We start from the raw sequence: 25,857 nt of genomic DNA on the forward strand, positions 1-25,857 counted from the left end.
AAGTTCGGCTCGCCAGGTGCAGGTCTTATCATTTGACTCCCGTAGACGACGAGGATGAAATGATGAAGACGACACATACACCCAGCCCCCGTGCCGGTGAAATTAACCAAGGAAGTTTAAAATTCCCACCTCGGGACCCCTGTGACTAAAGGCCAGTACGCTAACCATTTAGCCTTTGAGCTGAACCCTTCAGAGGTGCGGCGTGACAACGGACTGTCGTGCGGACGCGTTTGAGGAAGGAGCCCTTTCCTTCGCAGATGTTCCATCTTTTTACTGCACTCATCATTTTTACCGTGAAAATGTCATGTGTATATTCGATAGATTTCCAAATACGTACAATTTCTTTGCATTCACTCGACTCGTAGATCACCACCATTGGTATTTCGTTAAGAATAGTACTAGGGAGTTGTAGTTGTACAAATCTGCTTCATTATGATTTCTTTGTGCCATTCTCCGATCCATTCTGGAGTTCCTAGATCTTCTTTAGATGCTACTTGGTTTCTTTTATAAACTGTCCCTCTTACATTATTGGTTTTCGTTTCACTTTAAAAACTATTTTTATTACAGTAAAATTTAATAACTATGCTAAGGAAGTTTGAGATAATAATGATACAATAATTTTCAAAATGAATGATTTAGATTTTCAATGAAACATTGTATTTCTTTTGAATATAGTGATTTTTTAGGACCTGCAGACTCGTCTACACTTGTTCAACGAGGTTCCTAATACATCTAACCTCAGTATGTGCATGCCTTACGACAGTCTCAGGATGCATTGATCGTGTTGGGATCATCATCAAGAGGTTATGCGATTGTACCACAGAGCTGTCTTTATGTCCGCGCAGTGTGTTGTATGTTTATTTAATCCATACGACAAACTACGACGGGCATAGAGCTGGGTCGATTATCTCTAGATGACCCCGTAAATATCGAATATATCTATTTTAGGTAAGTATATCAAATAGTCCAATATGTTATCTGGGTGATTATTTTGTTTGGCTGGTGAGAATGTTCTCTCTCTCTCTTCTGTGTATATAAAAGTGTCTTGATATATTTAGTATACAAATATGTATAGCATTTATATACAGTCTTCAATATTGTATACAGTATGAAAAATATTCATGCCGGTGTTAAAAAATCCTGTTCATTCAGTAGCTTCATAAATCTCTGTCTTACCGAGATTTATCTCGTTACCATCACTTACGTTTATTCCCTGAACGCAATTTTTAATCGTTTTTATTGCTTGTACGTATCCTGCTTTCTCCTAGAAACAGTTAATCGACAGTCTTTTTTTCTATTTCCCTTCACTTCACTTTCAATAGCGAATGGTATTATATTTAAATTATACGTATTAAGTACACTAAATGTGTTCAATGTCATGAATGTTTTGACCTACACACATTTTTGTGTTTCCTTAACATGCTCATAATATTACGAGTCTGATTTATGCATCTCTTGTTACAGATTGAGAATGTAACATGCGTCATCGCCAGGAGGTTGATGGCGATTCGCATATGCGACCACAACATAAGGCCGACTTTACGTCTTAGTAGTGTGTCTCTTGTTTCTTCTATTCATTTGCCATACTACTAAGGCATAGAGCTGGTTTACATTTTCATAAAGTAGGTAAAGTGTTGCTGTGAATTGTATCTTTTAGTTTGGGATACAAATTTCTTGTTTTTACAGATCCTTCTCAGTCTCATCCTTGGTTTTGACAATGTGCAAGTAACTTGAGGTCTGTGCTATGGTAGTAACGGCATTGATTATGTAGCCCGTTCCTATGATGTATGGTGTAACAAATTTATTCACTGGGTCAGTTTGTGTGTGTTTTTCAGTAGGCTTTGAAGAATGCTACATATTAACAGCTTCTAGGTAAGGGAGTAAACACCAAGAAACTCGCTCATTATTTCTGTAGAGAGCCTCCTTAATCTGCCAACGGGAGTGTATATTTACTGGATAAAAATGTTTTCAATGTTATTGTATTTTTAGTTGATCAACAAAAAATTACTGCTGAAGATGTCTGCAATACGATTAGACATCGATGTTGAGAGCTTGTGAATGCAGTGTTCGAGCAGTTACGAGGAGTTTGATGGTGCTTCGGTTATACAGTCTCAACGTGAAGCTGACTTTCGAAGTATTCCACATGTTTATTAATATCATGGGGAATATTACGTGTGGCACGGAACTGGCTTTCAGCTCCCTGCATGTTCACGTTGAATATCTTTAATTTCCTTTTGTGTGAACATATCTTAGTTGTGGACAATGTGGTAGTATTTTCGTAGGGATGCAAATATTTTTATGCACATGCCGGCCAGGCTTTTCCGGCAGCCGGCCCCTTAGCGCCGAGGGTTGGGTGGCGGAAAATCACCTGTCACCTTGAGGGAGTCACGTAGTTACGAAATGCTACTTGAACCCAATAGGCAAACTCTGTATGGAGGCTGCTGCCAAAGACGCTTATTATGGCGTTTACATTTTCTAGCAAAGAGTGTCGGGATCTTCAGGTATAAAGCAAACGTGGGTTGCCAGCTTTGCGAAACACACTCTGCGGCTATAAGTACATCATCAAGTAAACAGAGTAGGATACATGGATTGCGGACTGCCGACAGACGGAGGCAGAGTGCTGGCCAGGTTCGGAACAAAGCTAACCAATTGAAATAACTCAGCTCTTTCTCCTATGAGTACCATTGCGTCATAATGCTTTCTTTGATGGGTATTTTTATTTTTTGTGATTATTTTTAGTTTGACGATGACCGACCAATATTCGTATGCGTAGAGGGTGATTGGGCCGGACGCACGACACTTTCTGTGTGGATATTCTGCGGTCACACTTATCTGTGCGTATGTTAAACCCCGAAGGAGTGTTACATGTTACCGACATGCGACTACTGGCAATGTGTTGATGAAGCTACTGCCTCTGTTACCCATTTGCTCGTGAATTGTCTTCAAAATTTGTCGTTGGAATATAGTATATTACTTTCAAGCACATTGACTTAACTTTTCCAACAAACTCGCACGGATTTGACCGTTTTTTAGCGAGTATATCTGTAAGAAGTTAAGGCCATCCTACAGCATGGCAGCTAACTAAATTATTCCAGGAGATAACAAGGAGTTCCAAGGCTTGATCAATTTTGAACAATTTTCTTAAAGCGTATATCATAATTAAAAGTTATGTTTTATTATCTGTTCTAACTTCATCGGAAGTGAAGTAATTGCTCTCTTGCTGGCTCACATCCACCATTGATGATATCCATGATTTACTAATACCTCAATGGTGGGTTGGGCCAGCCTGCGTGAGAATTGTTCTCTAATATATTCCGTGTGATTTTTCCCAAGAAGGACTGATTATACGGGATAATTATCCTGATGTCCAATGGTTAACTGTATAGCAAATCATATGAATATGTACTTACTCGGAAAAGCATAGGTTACTTAAGATCTTTTCCATTGAAAAGGGATAGCATATTTATCCATAGTGTCCCTTGTTTGATTTCTAACATAAAAATTCTGCTCTAAAGTAGAGGTTCTGTGGCTATGATTACCATACTCGATTTCACTTCAATGAAGGGAAAAGAAATAAAATGATTGGAAAGACTGGATGAGTTGGATCCTATCGTATTTCTTCAAGGACGACTTATTTCAAGGAGTTCAGAGTGTTATTCCTCAGAGGATACTGGTAATATAACACTCAGATCTGCTTCTGGTTTTAATCTCGATTTGAAACGGACAGTCCCTGAACTGAAAGATGTCTCGCATCCTTCTCTTCCTTCGAAGTAACCCATATTTCAGAGCACTGTAATGTTTGCTTGAGTGCCACTTAGGGAGATTGAGATGGGGGGGGGTGCTCTCCGTTATTACCTACATGTTGGAGACACTAAAATATTTGCCTGTGTGTCACGGAGTGGGAGCGGATGTGGGGCTCTCTCTGTTATTACTTAAATGTCCGAGACACTGTTGTGTTTGCTTGAGTGTCACGGAGAGGGAGCGGGTGTGGGGCTCTCTGTTTTTACCTGCATGTGGGAGTCACTGAAATGTTTTTTTGAGGGTCACAGAGGCAGAGCGGGTCTAGCGGAGAGAGAGTGCGTGTGGGAATCTCTCTGTTATTACCTACATATCGGAGACACTTTAATGTTCGGATGAGTGTCACGAGGAGAGAGCGGGTGGTGGGATCTCCGTTATTACCTACATGTCGGAAGAAGCCGTAATGTTTGATTGAGTGCCAAAGGAAGTGGGCGGTAGGACGTTGCAGTGGGTGTATTTTAGTGCCGAATTGAGAAGGCGTCTTGCAGTGTTGAAAAATGACGTGATGAGAGCCATAAGTTATGACGAAGTCACCTTTGGTAGTTATTTGTGGGGCATTTATGTCAGTATGATTTGCCGATGGTACTCCGTACCCCTATATGTAGTTTGTTTTGACGCACCAAGATCCTACAGTCTTTGTACAAAAGGAAAACTCATTCACACGCGATACTATTTTGGGGACAATCCCGAGTTACTATCAGTTACTATCGTGTCCATGAAGTTTCCTCATTTTTTCCTAATAGGGCTAACTTTGTTTCACTCCGGTCTAGTGCTGATATGACGGATCCGGAAGCTGCACCGTTTCCTAGGTAGGCAAGAAGTGGAAGCGACCTTGGCCTGAATTTAGACACCGCCCCTACATTTGCCTGCTATGAAATCCTCAATAGTGGGGTTCGAATCAACTATCTCCCTAATGCAAGCTGGTAGCTATATGACATACGTCGATCAAGTTATATTTGTGTCAAAATTGACGCGGAATTGTAATCAATAGATGAATCTATAAGACAAGGACTCTTTCCAGTTATCCCGCAAAGGTTTTTAACATTCCTTCAGCGAGTATAGTTGAAAACGTGAAGCCATCCTACAGTATGGTTGCTAACTTATGAATCAGTGTTCCGTGACGACTAGAATTTTTAGGCAGTTATTAGGAGCCCGTCCTTCCTTGTGTCTCAGTAGTAACATAAACTAGTGATTATGCAAGACTCATAACATATCTGTTGCGTAGGTTGATCAATAAGTTTGCATTCTCTCCTATTGTTTCCTAAAACACGCAGTCTAGTGGTGACGAGGGCGTAGGATTGATCCATTTTTCTGGAAAATTCATCAGGTGTATTTCATATTTTAAAATTATGTTCCAGTTTCTAGCCTCATGAGTTCTGTCCTGATTGGAAGTGAAAATGCATCTTGCTGGTTCACAATGGCCAGTGCTGATATTTATAATTTACTAATATCACATTGGTGGTTGTGAGCTAGCTTGCATGAATATTGTGTTCCAATATATTCCTGTAATTTATTCCGGAAACGTCTTGAGTTGTGATATAATTTAAGTGATGATATGCTAATGTATAATGGATATTACTGAGCAAGTCATATTAATGAAAAGGGTTGGCATATTTTCTTTTCTAGTGTGTTTCTTGTACTTTTAAATACAAATTCATCGTAATGTATTATTGAACTTGATTATCCAAATCATTTACACTTCTTTGTCATCGAGCTGGATGTGGTTCTATTCGTCAGAAATGCTCACATAATTTCTGGTCTAATACTTCAAGTTTAAATAATAAAAATTCTGCTTGAATCTAGCGGTTTTGACGCTATTAGTACCAGGTGCCAAGGTATAACAAAGGAGAACGTGCTTTGCCTTCACCAAGTCAATGAAGAATTGCTTACTTGATGTTTTATAATTTGATAAAGAGGACGAGTTGAGATCATACCATATACCTCGAAGGATGATTTGTTTCAAGAAGGTGATAGTCGTAGGTCCTAGAGACTGCAGGTAACGTCACACTGTTTTTGATTTTACATTACATCTGGAACGGACTACAAATAATCCCGGAAGTGAGAAATATTACATATCCTGCTGCTCCCTTCGGAATACATCGAGTACACTACTCTGGTTGAGTGTCGTGGAGAGAGGTGTGGGGCTCTCTCTGTTATTACCTACATGTCGGAGGCACTGTTATAATGGTTGACTCACGGAGAGAGGGCATGTGTGGGTCTCTCTGTTATTACCTACATGTCGGAGACACTGTTATATATGGTTGACTGTCACAGAGAGAGGGCGTGTGTGTGGGCTTCTCTGTTATTACCTACATGTCGGAGACACTGTAATGATTGGATGAGTGTCACGTAGAAGCGGGTGTGGGGCTCTCTCTGTTATTACCTACATGTCGGAGACACTGTTATATATGGTTGACTGTCACGGAGAGAGGGCGTGTGTGTGGGGCTCTCTCTGCTATTACCTACCTGTTGGAGACACTGTAATATATGGTTGAGTGTCACGGAGAGAGAGCGTGTGTGGGTCTCTCTCTGTTATTACCTTCATGTCGGAGGCACTGTTATAATGGTTGAGTGTCACGGAGAGAGAGCGTGTGTGGGTCTCTCTCTGTTATTTCCTTCATGTCGGAGGCACTGTTATAATGGTTGAGTGTCACGGAGAGAGAGCGTGTGTGGCGCTCTCTCTGTTATTACCTACATGTCGGAGACACTGTAATATAAGAATGAGTGTCACGGAGAGAGAGCGTGAGTGGGGCTCTCTGTGTTATTACTTACATGTCGGAGACACTGTAATGTTTGGCTGTGTCACGGAGAGAGAGCGGGTATGGGACTCTCTGTTTGAAACCCACATATCGGAGACACACTAATGTTTGGTAGAGTGTCACGTATATGTAGAGTGAGCGGGTGTGGGTCCTCTCTCTTATTATCCACATATCGGGGACACTGTAATTGCTAGTAATAAGTCGATTATGATATCTCCATTGCATGTCTATTTTAAAATAGTTTTTGGATTGTAACTACAGTGTCTCAGGCACTCTTGGAAGGTGTTTGTAGAGTCCTTTCAGAGAGTTTAGTATCAAAAGTGAAGCCATCCTACAATATGGTTGCTTACTTACTGTTCCGTAATGACTGGACTTCTGATTTTTAGGCATTCTTCCGTTGCGTTTTAAGTGTAGCATAAATTCTTGGGATTCTGATGGGTCTTCCCCCTAAGGTTTATGCAAGACACGAAACATATCTGATGTGTTGGGTAGACTATACTTGTTTCCATTCTAGCCTATTACTGCCTAAGAACCCGCAGTCTAGTGATGACCAGGAGGACGTAGATTCGATCTATTTCCCTACTTCTTTAAGTGTATTTCATATCAATTTTCAACCCTGTCCTGATCGGTACAGAAACTACTCTCTTGCTGGCTCATAACTACCAGTGCTGATATTTATAATTTACTAATATCGCACTGGTGGTTCTGAGCCAGCTCGCATGAGTATTGTCGTCCAAGTGTCTCTTTTGTACTTAAAGCAGGGTACAAAAATACTTATTTTATACAATTTCATCGTAATATAATATTATCCAGATCCAGGAAGATATGGCAGATATGGTTCTATTCGCGACGAATGCTTGTAGTAATTCTGATGTAATACTTCAATTTCCTATAATAGAACCTGCTTTGCCTTCACCGAGACAATGAAAAATTGCTTCGTATTTCTCTACATGTATGGAGTAAAACCAATATGATGACTTGTTAGAATAATAATTTGTGAGAGTGGACGAGTTGAGATCATACGGAATTCCTCGAAGGATGATTTGTTTCAAGGAAGTCAGAGCGGTAGATCTTCGATGCTGCAGGTAATGTAACACTGCAGTCTCTTTGATCACCTACTCAGATCTGCTTTTGATTTTACATTGTCTGGTACGGATTGAAATAACCGCGGAAGTGAGAAATATTACAGATCGTACTGTCCAGTTCGAAATACATTGAACACAGTAATATGTTTGGTTGCGTGGGGCTACCTCTGTTATTACCCACATATCGGAGACACTGTTATGTTTGGATCAGTGTCACGTAGAGGGAGCGGGTGTGGGGCTCCCTCTGTTATTTCCCGCATATCGGAGACACTGTTAAGTTTGGTTGAGTGTCACGTAGAGGGAGCGGGTGTGGGGCACCCTCTGTTATTACCCGCATATCGGAGACACTGTTAAGTTTGGGTGAGTGTCACGTAGAGGGCGCGGGTGTGGGGCTCCCTCTATTATTACCCGCATATCGGAGACACTGTTAAGTTTGGTTGAGTGTCACGTAGAGGGAGCGGGTGTGGGGGTCCATCTGTTATTACCCGCATGTCGGAGACACTGTTAAGTTTGGTTCAGTGTCACGTAGAGGTAGCGGGTGTGGGGTTCCCGCTGTTATTACCCGCATATCGGATACACTGTTAAGTTTGGGTGAGTGTCACGTAGAGGACGCGGGTATGGCGCTCCTTCTATTATTACCCGCATATCGGAGACACTGTTCGGTTTGGTTGAGTGTCGCGTAGAGTGCGCGGGTATCGCGCTCCTTCTATTATTACCCGCATATCGGTGACACTGTTAAGTTTGGATGAGTGTCGCGTAGAGGGCGCGGGTATGGCGCTCCATCTATTATTACCCGCATATCGGAGACACTGTTAAGTTTGGGTGAGTGTCACGTAGATGGCGCGGGTATGGCGCTCCTTCTACTATTACCCACATATCGGAGACACAGTTAAGTTTGGTTGAGTGCCACGTAGAGGGAGCAAGTGTGGTGTTCCTTCTGTTATAACCCGCATATCGGAGACCCTGAAAAGTTTGGTTGAGCGTCACGTAGAGGGAGCGGGTGTGGGGCTCCCTCTGTTATTACCCGCATATCGGAGACACTGTTATGTTTAGGCGAGTGTCACGTAGAGGGCGCGGGTATGGCGCTCCTTCTGTTATTATCCGCATATCGGAGACACTGTTAAGTTTTGTTGAGTGTCACGTAAAGGGAGCGGGTGTGGGACTCCCTCTGTTATTACCCGCATATCGGAGACACTGTTATGTTTGGTTGAGTGTCACGTAGAGGGAGCGGGTGTGGGGCTCCCTCTGTTATTACCCGCATATCGGAGACACTTATGTTTCGTTGAGTGCCTCGTAGTTGGAGCGGGGGTGGGGTTCCTTCTGTTATTATCCGCATATCGGAGACACTTATGTTTCGTTGAGTGTCTCGTAGATGGAGCGGGTGTGGGGCTCCTTCTGTTATTATCCGCATATCGGAGATACTGTTATGTTTGGTTGAGTGTCACGTAGAGGGAGCGGGTGAGGGGTTCCTTCTGTTATTACACGCATATCGGAGACACTTATGTTTCGTTGAGTGTCTCGTAGATGGAGCGGGTGTGGGGCTCCTTCTGTTATAACCCGCATATCGGGGACACTGTTAAGTTAGGTTGAGTGTCACGTAGAGGGAGCGGGTGTAGGGCTCCCTCTGTCATTACCCGCATGTCGGAGACACTGTTATGTTTGGTTGAGTTTCACGTAGAGGGAGCGGGTGTGGGGCTCCATCTGTTATTACCCGTATATCGGAGACACTGTTATGTTTGGTTGAGTGTTACGTATAGGCAGTGGGTGTGGGGCTTCCTCTGTTATTACACAGATATAGGAGACACTTAAGTTGGGTTGAGTGTCTCGTAGATGGAGCGATTGTGGGGCTCCTTCTGTTATAACCAGCATGTCGGAGACACTTATGTTTCGTTGAGTGTCTCGTAGATGGAGCGATTGTGGGGCTCCTTCTGTTATAACCCGCATGTCGGACACTGTTACGTTTTGTTGAGTGTCAATGTAGAGGGAGCGGGTGTGGGGCTCCTTCTGTTATAACCCGCATGTCGGAGACACTTATGTTTCGTTGAGTGTCACGTAGATGGAGCGGATGTGGGGCTCCTTCTGTTATAACCAGCATGTCGGAGACACTATTATGTTTGGTTGAGTGTCACGTAGAGGGAGCGGGTGTTGGGCTCCCTCTGTTATTTCGCGCATATCGGAGACACTGTTATGTTTGGTTGAGTGTCACGTAGAGGGAGCGGGTTTTGGGGCTCCCTCTGTTATTATCCGCATATCGGAGACACTGTTCAGTTTTGTTGAGTGTCACGCAGAGGGAGGACACTGTTAAGTTTGGTTGAGAGTCACATAGAGGGAGCTGGAGCGGGTGCGGGGCTCCCTGCTTTATTAAATACACGTCAGTCACACTGTAATGTTTCGATGAGTGACATATGGACAGAGCGGATTTGGGGCTCTCCCTGTTGTTACGTAGATGCCTGAGACAGTGTGACGTTGGTTTTTGTGTCATGTTGAGGGAGCTCGAGTGGGGCTGCCTCTGTTATTACCTACATGTCATAGACACTCTTAGTATTTGTTGTCCGACTCGTTGGAGTATTGGCCTTCCGTTCGATTCCCGGCCGGGTCGGGGATTTTAACGTTAATTGGTTAATTCCACTGGCTCAACATTCAACATTAGGAATCATCCTGGGTAGGTCGCCTAATAGACCGTCTGCTAGAAGAAGACCTGTACCACTCTTTTTCGGAGGCCATACCCCCATTATGATTATTATTATTATTATTATTATTATTATTATTATTATTATTATTATTATTATTATTATTATATTTGTTTAATTTTCACGGTGAGAAAGCGGTGACGTTTGTGAAGATTGGATGTTGACGAACGACACTGGTATTCGTCCAGACATTATATTGCACGCAATAAGGTATGACTAAGTTATCTGTGGTTCTGATTCGGTAGACCTTGGTATCAAAGTTGTTTTTGTCAAAGACATTCTGTTATTTCCCATGAAACACCATCCTCCTACAGTCTTTCATAACGACAGCCCTCGTTCGCGCTTGATATGTTTGAATTAAGAACCTCAGTCCTAATATTATACTGTCTTGGCCCGGAATTTTCTTCATTTTTTCATGATAAGAGAATTATTATATCCGATCTGAACATCAACTGTGATCTGAGATATTGATGCTAGTCATGAAGCTGCAGAGTTTCATAAAATACGATTCTTCTGTTCTAGGACATAGTTTCTAACCAAGTCTTTTCATGGAGTCATCCCCGAAGAATTGCTACATGCCACCATATCTCCTGTGCATGTTCTTTCTTGTCATTGGATTGGGAATCATTGGTATACAGACCGTAACTTAACAGCGTGTCGTCTTACGTTTCGAACACACTACCCTGATGACAATGACGACGTGGCTTGATCAATTTACTTCGATCTACTTTAAGGGCATTTAATATTTAAAAAAATGTTTCCCTTTTGAGACTCAAGAATTCTATCTATCGAAAGTGAATTTGCTCCCTTGTTGGCTCACAACCCCCATTGATGATATTTATATTTTAAAAATATCACAGTGGAGGGAGTGGGCCGGCTCGGGTGAGATTATCTTCGCGTATATTCCGTATGGTTTGTGTCAGTAACGTCTGATTATATGGGATTTTTCTAGTGTTGTTGTGCTAAATATAATGCAAATCATATTGATATGCCTTTAGGCCGATTGATATGGCTTATTTAAGATCTTTTACAACAAGAATAAGATACTATCCTAAGTATCTTTCTGTGTACTGAATTTGCTATGATGACAAACATGACCGTGATTATCGAGATCATTTTTGCACACTTCCTTTTCTGTGATCTGATTATTGTTTGTTTAATTTCTGAAATAAGAATTCACGTTCTAATGATTGGGATTCTGCTTACAACTGGATGTTCTGAGGCTATTATTACCATATACGATGTCACAACCAGTTCTAATTGATTTGCGTTTCCTCACTTCAATAAAGGTATAAACAAATATTATGGATATCTGAAATTTAATCATTAGCACCAATGAGGGCTTGAGATCAGATGGTATTTATCCAATGATAATTTGATTCAATTAGGTGAGAAAGGGAGGCGTGAGATGATGCAGGTGTTTGTGTTGTGTTGGCCATCCACTCAGATCTGCTCCTGATTTTACACTCGATCTGGAATGGAGTACAAATAACCGCAGAAGTTAGTAATGGTGGATATCCTGATCTTCCCTTCTACATTACGCGTATTTCATAGAAACCACTATGTATGGTTGAGTGACACGAAGAGGGGGTGGACATTGGCAGCTCCCTGTTAGTACCTAAACATGTCTCTCAATGACGTTAGACAGCATTAACAAGACACAATCAAAGCGTACACTTGGAACTAGCCACTAAAAAGAAACCACAACAAGAAATTCGACCGCCCCGTACTAAATCAGAAACTGAAACCCTTTGATTCAATACAGAATTAATCTCATAGTTAGGCCACTTAGTGAGATTACTACTTTGGCCTTGAAAAGAAAGATCTCAACTACGCAGTAGCTTCTAATAGGATACCAGTGGATGAAATAATTTGCTAAGTTGAAATTGCGATCCAACTTTTCCCTACCGAATCAGCTGAAGTGATCAGACATGATATATATCATGTCTACTGAGAACCGCAAAGCCGCCGCCATCCAATTTTACCTAAGAAGACATCCATGCCCTCAAAACACTACGTCAAGATACGGAAACAGTAATCCTACCCGCAGATAAAGGCAGCACTCCGGTGATAATGGCTCAGTCCGACTACACGCTGAAATTGGAACAATTACACACCGATTATACATACAGGAAAATAAGAAACCGTACCAATTGCATTATGCACAGACTCCACAGACTAGTTAAAATTCCAGTATTCCAGCCGAAATAGAGGAGAAACTGATTTCCTGTGACCGGATACCTCCTAAATTGTATGGTCTCCCAAAAATCCATACAGAAGTCATACCTCTGCGTCCTATCGTGAGCGCTATAGGATGTCCGACGCACGATATGCCCGTTACCTCGCTGGACTACTTCAGCCACATTCCGTTTCACACTAAACCCTACGGGAGGCACCCCCGACATTTCATCCAACTCCTTAAGGACCAATAAATCGAATTATTAGTACGTTTTGACGTCTCGTCACTGTTTACAAATAACCGCTGAATGGTCAGCGCATTGGCATTCGGTTCAGATGGTCCCGGTTTCGATTCTCGGCCGTATCGAGGATTTTAACCTTATTGGTTAATTCCGATGGCTCAGTGGCTGGGGGTTTGTGTTGTCCCCTACTTCCCTGCAATTCACATACCACGCATTACGCCATCTTCATAACAAAAAACGCAGTTACGTACACATCGGAGGGTCTGCCTTACAAGGGCTGCTCCCGGCTAGGAATAGTCAAATGAAATTATTATTTACATAGGAGCAGGCAATATTCAGAAACAACGTTAAAAGGCAAAAAGGGCAAAATAATAACTGATCGTATCATTCCCAAACATGTTCGTTTCTATGCGACACTTCGATATAACAACCCAGATTAATAAAAGGTATTTTGCCTAACTTACGGGCGCGTGTTTCGTACTCGCCTTTGGCATTTTACATTACCAGAAATGTTTTCTGTTAGTTCTTCAGAATGAGCCTGCAATCAAGAATTTATCCGCAGCCCGGTTGTTAAGCACCTCTTGCTGCTGATGTTTAGTCTTCTAATTAATATCACAGTAGGAGGTGTTAAACATCTGGTCTTTGCTTACGACGCCTCCAGTATTACAGCACAATATTCTTTTGGTGATACACTGACTATTTTATATAAAGGTCTCTTTTTTAGTGTGACATATGTTTTTATTTCAGTAACATTTACTTCAAATTATTGTTTTTCTCCTTGAATGCAATACTGTAATACGTTCGTAATTATGAGATGTTTTATTTTATTTCATTTTTATGCTGAGCTATTAATTACTCGTGCCGAGGAACAATATTATTTAAAAATACTCGGGATCTGTAAGGGCAGTCTAGGCATACATTTTTCGATCCTCAGCGATAGGTTTTTGTATATTCTTTTGCTCAGTATTGTTCTTCTGTTTGGCTGAATACCCTATATGTTTAAATCGACGCAATTCTGAACCAGGCAATGCGGATTGTCGACGTTGGAGTAAAATCTAACTCCACTTTTATGGTTGCCAGTGTTGAGTTGCATACCACGTCCAAGAATACGTAGACAAAAAGAATTCGGTTCTTGGGTTTATGAAAATATAACGAACGCAGCTCTACCCATCCATGAAAACATCCAGGGAGCTTATCAGTAGGTCCTATAATACATTTCGTGAGTAGCAACTGGAGTGGTAAAAGACAAATCCAGTTGAGTGGCAGGCATTATCCAGAGAGCTATAATCTCCCAGGAAAAACCTCATGGACGTTGTGGCTTACTGCCACGGGATCCTGCGGTAATAAAAAAGCAGACCACCCGACCACCCCACATATCGCTACTGAATGCCACAAGGATCATACATGGGACCATTGGAAGAATTTATGTGGGCTACAAATGGGACAATTCAGGGGTTGAATTAGATTTATATTCTTTCTTTTGTGTAATTTATAGCACTGTAATAGCCCTTGCCAGATATTCATAACAACCTCTGTATACTTCCTTGTGGTTAGTTATTATGGGCCAATGATGATAATTTTTGTAATTTAGCAACCATGTCGGGGGAAACACACCCTGATATTTTAAAATGAGGTTCACATCCAGGTTTGTATTTCCCCATGGGAGATCCGATATTGCTGGTCTAATCCTTATGTTTGATGTTGTATTTCTAGGTTCTATAGACTGCGTAATGGCTGAGGTGGCACGGTATTTCTCCCGTCAGGTGAAGGCCGACCATATACTTCTAGATCCAAAGTAAATCACTTAAATGTGTAAAAGCAAAGGATCCTACAACGGATGAGAAGATCAGACAGTACGAGGCAATGGTGAGGAACGCGGCCGAAACGATTGAGCGACGAAGACAGAAGAGAACAGCTGGAGGAATTAATGATGAGAGTCGCGAAGATGATACTGAGACCTCAAAGAGGTGGGAAAGATGGCAGTGAAGATGATTTGTGCCAGAACGTCAAGAAATTGGACAGGAAGGGGCAAGCTGGACATGGACAGAATAACGAGAAGAGTATGGGAGACAACGGACAGGACGAGAGAAAATCTGGAAACCAAGTGATTTTGAGCTCGGAATGGAATGGACTGGACTTGTATCAAAGTGGCATGGATGGAGAATTCTAACCAACATTCCGGAGATCAGTGGCGGAGGAAAGCGTGGAAACAGGTTAAAAGAAATGGGGTGGAGTGGGAGAGGTTGAAAAGTTCCTGGAGGAAGAAAAAATCTAAACCATGATAGAGCTTCTCATGGTCTAGAGAGGCCCCAATTAAAGAAAGATATGCCCTCATTCTTGTCTGTCTGTGCGTTGTCATCACACAATTGTGTTGTATTTGCTCGTAATTGTGTATGTACAGCGCACAGATTGATGGAGAATGGTTCGAGGAAGAATCTACAAATGATGATAACACCTCCCGTAAGTACCTATCTCAGGAATTTATTTTGTACTCTTGCAATACTTTCTAACTTAATTTAAGGTAGTGAGATATTCTACATAGGTTTGGGGCGATGTAATCTAATGCGTCCAATGTTCGATAAATCTTTTGTTGGCCATGGTCAAACCGAATTTTGAATTAGCATGCTATAGGTTTTTATAAACCATGGTAGTGTTATCTCCATATTGCCTACTCGTCTGACTTATATATTCTGATTGTCCTAATTCTTCTCATCTCTAGATTATACTATTAATTTCTATTCCTGTATTTGCCTGCATAGTTTTAACGTGATATGTTACATATCCTCTTTGGTCCATTCATTAATCCATAGCTTTAGATTGCAACAGGACGTGATAGTATAATGGGGATCAATAATGGGGAGAAACTACACCATACTGTCATAAATCATACTTTTCAAACGTAATGGAAACTATTCGTGTACAGTTCGAATAAATGTATGAAGACATTTTTGTTGTTAAAATATCCCTTCTCAAGTACTCGTTGCTAAGTAGGCTAGTTCGCATGTCCTAGCAGTCTGTCATTTGTTTATTTGGTTCATTTGACTTACTGCTAGTGACACAGAGTTGGTTTGCAGCTCATACGGGGTCTAGTGAATTTCTGTGTCATTGTTTAATCTGATAACTCAAGTGAGTTTTGGTATCTCGCTTTCCCCTACGTTCGTAGCTTCTTCGTGTTCCCTTTCCGTCAAATAATCGAACATTTACCGTCATATTCATATTCCCTGCCCGAAATCATCACATTCTTTGGTTTATGAACCCATTAGCTTAAATTTAGCTTACCTTTATGTTGAGGTTTATAAGTACATCTTAGTCAATGTGAGATTACTAATATAAAGTGTACGAGAACTGTTTTTATAATACTTCAAAATTTGAATGTTTTACACTCTATTGTTTTTCATAATGAGGCTTATCTACTAGTGAATGCAGTGTTGCAGAAGGCTGATCTGTTACAACATGATGCTGACTCCATGTCCTCGGAGTGTGATAAATGTGCTTATTTCGTTCATTTAGCATACTGTGCGAGGCATATGGTTGGTTTCATATACTACGACTGTATCTATTGAAGGATGTCGATATGAATGCTGGTACGAGCAAGGAACGTTTTAATAATATACATGTTTCCTTTCAATAATGTTTCTTCCTATTTACGTTACAGATTTATGATTTCTGGACACTTGGGATTAAAATACTTTGGCTGGAGTATGTTTTACACCCCAAACTTTGTGAATAAGATTTCAGCACTGAGGTTGAATTCAAGTTTTGTGTGCACTCGTAAAAAGTGAACTTCGCATTTACCACTAATCTCCCAGTTTCTCGCACGGTTAAGCGGCCTATAGAGCTTTCTTTATTGATGCTTATTTGTCGGGGACGAATTAGTGTCTTAATGAATGTATAAAATTATATTCCTGCGAAGAATGTGGATATTATGTGTGATGTAATCGGAAATAAAATTATTCATGCACAATCTGTTTTCTTTTAGCGACTAATTATCGTACAATCGGCGAAGTGCCTTATCTTTCTCTGCTTTAATTATCAGTCGGAAAACTGAAATATTCCTATTAGTGTTACGAAGAGAGAGTGGGTGTGGGTCTGTCTCCCTAATTTCCTTACAGGTCGGATACATTGTCATTCTTGGTCGAGAGTCACGTCAAGAGACTGGGTGTGGGACTCTAATTTATTACCTATATGTCGGAGACACTGTAATGTTTAATTGAGGGTCACGTAGAGAGAGCGGGTGTGGGGCTCTCTCTCTTATTACCTACATGTCGGAGACATTGTAATGCTTGGTTGACTGTCTGTGGGCCTCTCCGTTATTTCCTACATGTTGGAGACACTGTAAGTTTTGGTTGAGAGTCACGTACAGAGAGCGGGTGTGGGACTCTCTCTTATTGCCTATATGTTGCTGCTATTTTCACATTATCATCAATCATTTAAGCCTGCAATATTTGTACTAATTTTATATTTGTGTTGTTTTTGATTCGTTTAGGATTCACATCCTGAATTTTGTGAAGGAACTAATCATGTCGCTACTTGTTCTCTCGAGGTAGAAAACTGTTGATAGTTCCGAGTACGATACTCAATTTTAGACATTGGCAATCTCGCAGTGCCACAAGTTACAGAAAAGTTTCCTTCGTATTCCGTGCTATTAACCATCGGGTCTTACAGAAACACTCGACTGAGTAAGCGCCATCCACTGTGAAGAATCGAGCCATCGGATTTCCTTAACTGTCTCTCTGTGCGTTGATCGTTCATAATTATGTTGTACTTGATCATTATTATGAGCGGACAACTCATAGTTTGATGGAGTGCTGAATAATTCAATTGGATAAGAAGAATTTTACCTTGCTTAATAATGAATTCCTCTTGCTTGGTAGGTATCCAAAGTGTGCCAACAGTAATTTAGAACTTCTTCCATGTCAGAGGCGCCGAGTTTGGTTGAGTGCCACGGACAGAAGGCGGGTCTTCCTTCTTTCTCCAATTTTGGAGCCAACTTTTAGAGAAGTTCCTCAAACTCTTTCATGATGATTTTGAATGAAGTAGATGTATTTTGGCAGATAGTTAATGGGACCCAGTATTTCTTTGTTTATAATTTGTTAGTCAGTAATGTTTCTGGACCTATTTATTTCTTAGTGATAAATAAGGTGAGGGCATCCTATATTTTGATTCTAATCAATTTTTAACGCCATCGGAAGTTATGTGAGGTTAACATTTCTCTTCACATTTTTTTACCGCAAGGCTGTTGGCTGGGTCCTTTCTTACTTCTATTTTACTTTTCATTTTATAACCTTCCTTGTATTCAACAAGGAAGTGCTTGTAGGATTACATGTATATGCCTTCCTTTGCTACTTTCCTTGTGTATCCGAAACGATCATTTTTCGAAGTGTAATTATCCTGTGATTGTAGGAAATTATTTAAGCATGTTCCTTTAATTATTATTAATAAAATGACACAGCATGAGGTCGACAACTTTCATTTTACACAATTAAGTCTTATGGCTGGGAGTCATGCAAAGATTGTGTAACGCGACGGAATAAAATGTGTGAGAGAAGTGTAACCATAGCAACTGTGCAAGTAGCGCTACATGTGGATTGTAATATGTGTGAAGGAAGTGTAACCATAGCAACCGTGCAAGTAGCGATACATGTTGATTGTAATTTTACCTAGCAACAGGCTGTCTTATGGTTGGTTGCCATCCGAAGTTAGCAGCCGCTGATAGATGTCCATGAACGGGAGACATGATTATCATGATTATGATGCTTGTTGTTTAAAGGGGCCTATCATCTAAGGTCATCGGCCCACATGATTATGATCAAATTGATTTTCCTAAAGTGAAAAGTTTTTCGTTTTTATTGTGGAGCTTACGCTGTGATTGACTTATTTTCATTGCAATTTGTTTGCAGACCAGGAACCTGAAAAACTCATCATGTCAGTACTTGTTCATTCTATACGATGTAGAAAACTGTTGGTTGTTCCCAGGTACCATCCTCAGTTTTAGACTGTAGTAATCTCAATCTCAAACTCTACTACAGACATCGTAGTGCCACAATCTACGGACCAACTTCCTTCATGCTCCGTGGTGTTGACCATCGGGTTCTACAAATGTACTTGACTGAGCGTGCTTCTTCCATGGTGAAGATTCGAGCCATCATATTTTTTATCTGTCTCTCTGTGAGTTGTACCGTTCATAAATATGTTGTATTTGATCATAATTATGAGCGGACAACTCATAGCTTGATGGAATGCTGAATAATTCTATTGCAGAAGAGGAATTTTACTTCGTGTATTTTTCTTGCTTGGTAAGTATCTCATGTGTATCAACTGTAAGTTTGAACTTGTTCCATTTCGGAGGCACTGTTGAAGTTTTGGGCGAGTGCCACGGAAGGAAGGCGGGTGTGGGGCCTTCTTTCTTTCTCCAATTTTGGAGAAAACTTGGTTTTGAATCAAGGATGTCTGTGAGGAGATGTATTTTGCCAGATGGCGAATGGTACCCGGTATTTCTTCGTGATAATTTATTAATCAGTAACGTTTCTGCTTTTCTTATGGTCCTGGACTGTACTGTACTGGTTCTTTCACAGCGGGTAGATAATAATAATAATAATAATAATAATAATAATAATAATAATAATAATAATAATAATAATAATAATAATAATAATAATAATGTTATTTGCTTTACGTCCCACTAACTTTACTGTTTTCGGAGACGCCGAGGTACCGGAATGTAGTCCCGCAAGAGATCTTTTAAGTGCCAATAAATCTACCGGAGTGAGCCAGCATCGATCCTGCCAAGATTCGGTCGGAAGGCCAGCGCCTCAGCCGTCTGAGCCAGTCAATGCGGCGTAGATTATGGGAATGGGGATGAAAATATCCTACATTTTGCCCAAATTCCAATCGATTTTTTAAAGCAATTGGAAGATTGGGGTGGTTAACATTTCCCTTCACTGTTTTTAACCGAAATATCTTGGACTTACCGACAAGTGAAGCTGAAGCGTATTTGCTTTATTTTTCTTACTAAAACTTCCGTTTGGTCAACTTGTCTTCCGTTTTTCCAACTCCGACGAGGAAGCGCTGGTAGAATTAAATTGTTATGTGTTTCTTTGCTACTTCTCTTCTTTATCCGTGACGATCATTGTTCGAAGAGTATTTGGCGTACGATTCTAGGTAATCATGTACACGCATGCACAGAAATGGTTTTCCGATATAAACAAAGCATGAAATCCCCCCACCACCTCACTTAACGCATTGTTGCAACAGACAGCCCGCTACAAGACTGTTGAAATTGAAGTGGTCAGTGGTGGATGTACAACAATATATACACTTCCTTCAGCGCTACCCGTTCACTTCCTCCCATGTTTCCAGTACTGGAGTGGGACCGACGACATTAAGAAAAATAGGCTGCTAATCTCATGGCCATCTTTCAATCTACTTGAACCACTGGCAGCCTTGGCACCCAAGCTTATTTCCTGTGAATTTGCCATAGAAAGAATCTGGAGAAGTTGTGTGATGGAGTGCAGTCTTTGAGAAGACGTGAAAGCTTTTTAACTATTTAATAAATAAACAACCTGAGGATTCCATGCCTGGCCTTTGCTGATGACCTTACTTTATTAGCAAACGATATGCATGAGGCCACTATGCAGCTTCAAACACTGCACTCTATTGCAGCTAAAGCGGGCCTCATGATCAACATTGGAAAGACCGAGTTTATGACCAACATCAAAGATGCCCCTACAACAATGGGAGTCAGTGATACAAAACACATCAAGAGAGCTAAAAATGTGAAGTACCTCGGAGAGTGGGTATCGGAGGACCTAAGTGAAACGATGGCTCTTGAACAAAGGAGAATCAAATTAGACAAGGCCTACCATGCCTGCAGAAAACTGTATGCCTCAAAGCATTTATCAAAGAATGTAAAACTGAGACACTATAATGCAGTAGTCAGACCATCAGTCCTCTATGCAGCAGATTGCCTATCCCTAACTAAAGAAAACCCACTGAGAGCCCTGGAAGTGCAAGAACGGAAATTCCTGAGAAGAATAATAGGGCCAAGGATCCTACCAGATGGAAGGCGATGGTACAAACCCAACAATGAGCTCTACCAGCATCAAGAAAACCTCATAGATGCCATCAGGAGAAAACGTCTGACTTTCTATGGACACCTATACAGAATGGATCCTAATAGATTATCCCATAAGATCTTCAAGGTTGCTAACAAAGGCAAAGCTACTGGATTCCGCTGGACCAAACAAGTGGACAAAGATCTTGCAGAGCTTAATATTAATCAAGCCACCATTACTGACAGAAATGCATACCGTTTAATGGTCAAAACTAAACCTTTCCTAACATCCCTTACATCAGCTAGCCACAAAGGAGCCGGGAATTGGTCAGAGGAGCGCAGGAAAGAATTCAGCGAGAAAATGAAGGAATACTGGGCCAACAGGAAGGCTCAAGAGGCCACTAAGAACACAATCCAGTATGCTAAAAGGGGCAGACGAAGACAAAAACACAGCTAGAACACAAGCACCGTGGTCCACAGATGGCCTAAACGCAAAGAAAAAAAAACTAATAAATAAAATGAATTCACTAGAATGAAGTTGACCGATAGAAATATTAAGCGGTGAAGCTGGTAGAATACCGTATTTGGAAGGAATGCTACATTCAGCGAGGCATGACTCTCGTTCATTTTTTCGAACCTCATTCTTACGATCAAACAATTTGTGGTGAATGTATAGCAATATACACATACGCAATATCCTGTTTGCGCAAACTATTGTACATACACGTTGTAATGGTTTGTGCAAATCTCAGTTTATTTTTGAAATTCTTGGGAGAGGGTGCTCGACCCAGAAGCTGCTTGCGGCGCGATGATTATTGCTTGTGTGTTGCTATTGAGTTTCTAAAGTTACGTACTTTACGAAGTACGAAGGGTATTAATTGATTTCGGTACGCACCAGGGCCCTATCTGCTTTCAGATCTATCTCCATCATCTTTTCCACCAGTGTCTCATACGCAGCTTCCTTCATGTTCCTATTTTTATACTCCTCACTCTTCACTTTCCAACTCACGATGAATCGAACTCACGATGAATCGAGGTGAACTCTCGCCAAAATTATTTATCAACGTTTTATGTAGACGCCTTACTAAACCGAACTCAGATAGAGGATTGACATGGCCAACTGTCTTCAAACACTGTCTTAGGCGTTCAAACATCTTGTCAAGCAGTGTGTGTGTCCAGCAAATTATTTCGTCTCGTAATTTGTTTTAAACAGTTGTGTAACTAGTCAATCCGTGCCATTCACCATCAGAATGTTTGTGGAAAACCTTTTGGGTGCGCAGTTTGCTTGATCGTGTTTGGGGGCCTTAAGAGAGACGGTGTTTGCTGTGGAGCTGATGTGATTGACATAGTTACATGGCAATTGTATTGATATAAAGGTAAGTGAGTACAGTTAATCTGTTGATCAGGCTTTTCTCTTGTTGTCTTTCTGTTATCGAGCCTTGTATGTTCACGCTAACGTAGAAGTTGTGAACACTCAGGGCTTGATAACGGTAGGATGGACGTCACTGCGGACTGACCCGTAGTGAGATTGATGGGTGTAGAGAGTAACTAGGCTGCTTGGCAGGTAAGTATGCAGTTTGAACTACCTTACCGCTTACGTCCTGTGAAGTTGCCTCACTTGGGTACCTTCCTTGAAGAGATCCGTGTTCTCCCTTCACCTGACGATATTGATAACGCGTTCGTTTTCTCTTCACTGGCTAGCCTTTCATCTCATTCATCCATACTACAGACCTCCCGCTTCAGGGTGAGGCTGAAGGTAGCCAGCCACACTTTTGGAAGGAACGATGAAAACAAGTACTTAAATAAATCAGTTTGTTTTAAAACTATTTAACATAAGAGTTAAAATGTACAGCATGTAAACTAAGGAGTAAATTAATATTTTAGTAAGCAAGGAATAGAAAATAGCAAATAACGAGTTAAGGGAAGTAACGCAAGAAGAAACGAAATACGGAAAGGAAGAAAAGGGCGAAAGGGACTCAACAAGGAAAAAAAGTAAGAATGGAAGAAGGGAATTGAAGGAAGAAAGGGATGAAAAAAGAAAGAAATGAAGGAGGGAACCAAGACAGAAGAAAAGAAAAGAAAAGAAAAGAAGGATGGCGGACAGACGGCAGTGACGAACTAAGAAAGAAAAAATAAGGGAAGAATAGAGGACGGATGTATGGATGGTTGGAAGGAGGGAAGGAAAGGAAGGAAGGAAGGAAGGAAGGAAGGAAGGAAGGAAGGAAGGAAGGAAGGATGAATGACTTCGTGTAAGAGAATGTAGGGACTAAGAAAGAAAGAAAATATGGTGGAGGAACGGAAAAAGGAAGAGACGAAGGCAGACATTAAGAAACGAAGAAAGAAAGATAGAAGGAAGAACGGTGGACTGAAGAACGGAAGGGGTGAAGTAAGGAAGAAAGAAGGAGATCGAAGTAAAGAAAAAAAGGAATGGACGAAAGAACACAGACGGAAGAAAAGGAAGGCATGGGGAAGGGAGGGAGAAAAGAAAGAAAGAAAGTAAGAAAGAGGAAGGAATTCAAAGGAAATTTTATGTGTGTGAATATTGAATTTTCACCAATACATTGTCCGGTTGGCCGTTTTTTTCTCAACATCTCTTCAACACGATCTAATATGTTGGAGGTCGATTTCGATTACATTTTTTGTCCTTTTATGAAATTTAGCTTGCTGTAAATAACATCTGGATACGATAGGATACACAAGTCCACAGAAGTGAAGATAGAAAGTACTGTTTTAGAAAGGAGAACAATACGTTTGTGATTTGAAGTTAACTAAACAGGATTCGCCATTGTAGATGTAGGTTTTTCTGTTAACTTTATCGTATATATACCCTTGTGGAACGCATGTAACTGATTTCAAAGCAGGATAAAGTTTGCTATCGCTTTTGTTTGGTAAGTTTTTACTTCTGTTTTGTGCCATTAATGTGTTTATAATGTCTTGTTTTTGGTTCTTTTTAAATATGAAAATTGTTCAGACTAATAATCATTTCAATATGTGGTGGAATACAGTTGGTGGTTTGGAGGCAGAGTCTTCATTTCTAAGACAACATTATCTCAATGTCGACTGCGGATTTTGTAATGAGACGGAGAACAGAGCAGTTTTCATCAAACCAGGAGGCTCTATTTAGAGGACAAGACAAACGAGAGTGTTCGCCGTCAGTCATGGTTATTCCCTATCTATTCCCTGTCTACCTGGGTGTTGTATCACTTGGAATTATGTTGTATATCATCATAATTACAAGTGAGCAACTCACACTTGGATGCAAAACCGTATGATCCTAAAGGAGGTAGACCAAAGCAACGGAATTATCCAGCTGTAGATATGCAGGCACAGCGTTGCAATTGCCATCAACCGTTAGTTTCCATTCGTTGCGAGTGTACTCTAAGTGTGATGTTTTGTTGCGGAAGCACATATCTCTTTGTATATATATACCAGGGCCACGCTTGTTCGTATCACCCTTTCTTGGACAAAAATTAAGCAGATTCTTGAACGAAGGAATCGGCGTCCATATTCATTTACCTCATCATCATCATTACGTGTTCTTTACAGAGGCAGGTATATCACCCACCTATCTACTTACCGACCTATTACTGTGGACAGGTCGGAACTGGCTCGAAAGTGCCAGGAGCTTAATCTGGGCCCCTGTGACTATAGAAATAATGTACAAAAGACATGTGCCCAAAAGCAGGGGTCAATTTAAAAATAAATAAGGTTTATTACATAAAATTGGCAAAAGAGTTTAAATGAGAGCACGAAAGAAGTAAAATCGGGAGATACATCGAGACGGATACTCTCGTACATAGTCCTTGAGCGTATCTTAATAGCAATCGAGTCGTTTGACTCGTTGGAATCTTTTTTCTGTCGTAACAGAAGTATTCTAGGAAGTCACAAAGTTGTATTCGATTATTATCAGACTGCGTTAATTAAAAGTCAATACTAAGCATTCCTTTCTGAAGGACAGGACGTCAATAAGAGGTGAGAGTAGCTTTCACACAAGAAAAATAATTATTATCGCAGCTCCCCAGATGAAACAAGGCTTAAATCAATTAAAGAAATCAAAGCGCCAGAGGAGCGAAGCTGGCAGAAAAAGAACAAACATGGAGGCCAAGGATGTTAAAACGAGTTGCCATAGTTACGGGAGCAAATAAACATGAGTCAAATGAAACAAGTAGAGAGTAAGATCCCGAAATAGGCAAAGAAATTAGTTGAACAAGCCGCAAACTACACAAACATAAAATTATAATAACAATAATAATAAAAGCAACATCCATAAGGCACTGAAAAATAACATAGGATCGACAATCACACAACACCTACATACACACACACACACACACACACACACACACACACACACACACACACACACACACACACACACACACACACACACGCTAAAGACCAAATATGCAAAGCAGAGTACATAATATGGTGTCAACGCACGTTAAGCTAAGAACCCTAATAGCATGAAGGGAGTTTAGGCGATGGCTTATTAGCTTGGTCTGAGAGCAATGACCAGATATCTGGGTCGCTGCAATATAGGCCAGTAATACCCAGTCAACACCATAACCAAAATTAACTTACTCGCCGCATGACACATTCATATCGCAAAGTAAGGCGAACATGAATCGTATAGCATCAGCGTTAAAACATACAGCAGAACATAAGCTGAAGCCAGACGTCGAAGCCGAAGAGAATATAAATGGTCTTCGATCAAAACACAAACGAACTCATGATACACACGGATAAAATCAGTGTTACCTTCCGCCCCTACGTAGGAACAAATGCATAACAGGAAAGGAAGGACACTGAAATAAGCCAGCAGTAAATAAAAAAGAATAGTATTCAGAACAGGGATCTTTCAGCACACGAAACCAATATAACTATGGCAAGCCAAGGAGAGGAAAATATGATAAATACCTGAAGCTCGAAGGAATGGAATCCATAGATCCTAAGTAATCATATACATTGACTCAAAACAGAGAATCGTACTCGGTAATTATTAAACTGTTTAAAATACCAATTAAAAGACACGAGGATCATCTCGTAACCCAG

This window comes from Anabrus simplex, chromosome X, assembly GCF_040414725.1.
Source record: "Anabrus simplex isolate iqAnaSimp1 chromosome X, ASM4041472v1, whole genome shotgun sequence".
In the NCBI taxonomy this organism is placed as follows: Eukaryota; Metazoa; Arthropoda; class Insecta; order Orthoptera; family Tettigoniidae; genus Anabrus; species Anabrus simplex.